Here is a 2185-nt window from a genome sequence, read left to right on the forward strand (position 1 = left end):
AACATTTCAATTTCTTATTTTATTCTACGACTTAGAATTTGTTTTTTGATGATTCAAGATGACGATGATACTGGTGGATCTTACCTCATCATATTCATTTATATTTAGACATGTGTTTGTGTAGCATTTATCTTTACTCTAAACTCGTTCTACTCATGATCCACTTTTAAAATCTTTAACTCAATTTTCTGTTTATTTAAAATTACATTATCCAGGCATGATATGTTAATGAAAGGAAATATTTAATGTTGTTGGGCTAAAACACCACACATTATAAAGGGTTATATGCCTTGTGCATCCTACCTTCTAATTTTCAGCATCACTTTAAATCAAGTTCATATTTTAAACTCACATCTGAGGTTTAGTAGAAATACACAAATTATCCTTCATTTTTTATATTTATACCAAACCCATAATTTATATATATTATACTTGATACCCTACAACAGATATAAGTGTAATTTTTTAAACAAAAAGTGATAAATTTAATTAAGTTAAACAAAATATGATATATTATGGAAACAAATTCAAATAGTATACGAATCAATATCTATTTGTTATTTTTGATTCGTTAAAATATAGTATAAAAGTGATTTAAACAGTATCTCCTTAAAATTATTGATACATTTTTTAAATGACCAAAAATAATGAAGTGATACTAACTCTTATACTAGTTGGACGTGTTTCAGCAATATATCATATTTTGTTTAACTTACTCACATTCATACATTTTTTTGTTTAATATCACACTATTTCTTGTGCAGAGTAAGTAGTATAATGTTTGTATATAAATAGAGGGCGATTTATGTAGATAAGAAATAGTTTGTATAATTTTCTTAAAATTCGTGAGTATCGGTATAATTTACTCTCATATATATTTACAATTTTATATTTGTATCTTTGGAAACAATATTTTATCATTTGAATTCTACAAACAATGCCACGTGGCACCATCTAATCATTCTACATTCTATTAGCTTTTATATATAATATGATAATATATATATATATATATATATATATATACACGCTTTTGTAATCATAAGAATGATCTTTGAGTTTAGATTTTGAAAACAATATCATATGTAACTACATTTCGGTAATAATTTGAACACGTATTTATTTACTTTTACATGTTTATTAATAGTTATTTATTGATTTATGTTTTGAAAATCTTCATCTTCACCTAGGTTTTTAAAAAGAAAGGGTCAAATAGCCTCAAATAATTATTCACTTTTCTGAATCCAAATTTGAATATTTATTTATAAACGGTAGCTTAAGACATTTCATTAACCTTTTAGCTTGTGGCATTATTATCACATATTCAATTCGGACATTAATCTGAAACAAATGAGTGTTCAATCAGATGAATTGTGCATTATTATCACATTCCATTTGTGTTCATTTTGTAAAAGAATTTAATATATATATATCGACCGACAGTGTAAGTGATTTTTACATTATTATCAGCAAATCTACATCATTCATATGTTAGCTACAATTAACTTTCAAACAAAAGTATTACAAATTAATGGTGGATGATATACTGAATAAAAAACTTTACAATGTTAGTGCATACATTTTAAACTCTGAAATTTGAAAAATACTAATATTTTTGTTATACTCTGTCATTATACATTCAACTATATATACAGGCAATTCCAATTCAATCTAGCCACAATTATTTATACAAAAGTTATGAATAAATAAAAAACTAAGCCCTTACTACAATTGTTCTAAAGTTATTTAAATAATTTAAATATTTTGATTGGCTTTGCTCAATAGCTAAGATAGCAACAAGCCATAAAGCACTTGAATTGTGTGACTCCATTTTGAAGGAATATGGATTAAAATCATGCCACAAATCTTAAAAGTTGGTATATTCTTCAGTAATGGAGTTTAAGAGAGAAAGATAATTTTTTTAGTTTTTTAATTTATTTTATAGAAAAAATAATTTCAAATTAGAATCACCCGGTTCGACTCTTCAGTACCGGAGAGGATCTGGACCCAAATCTTAATCCGGAAGAACAGAGATTGCAGTCACATGCCCAACAGAAACATTGTTCTCACATTGGTATACCTTAGAAACCAATGGTGTTTCAAACAATACAACATGTACCTTGAGAAGTCATTAAATTTAAATTATGAATTTCTAACAACATCTTTTCCCCAGACCTACACAACA

The sequence above is a fragment of the Lupinus angustifolius genome, unplaced genomic scaffold, assembly GCF_001865875.1.
Source record: "Lupinus angustifolius cultivar Tanjil unplaced genomic scaffold, LupAngTanjil_v1.0 Scaffold_891, whole genome shotgun sequence".
In the NCBI taxonomy this organism is placed as follows: Eukaryota; Viridiplantae; Streptophyta; class Magnoliopsida; order Fabales; family Fabaceae; genus Lupinus; species Lupinus angustifolius.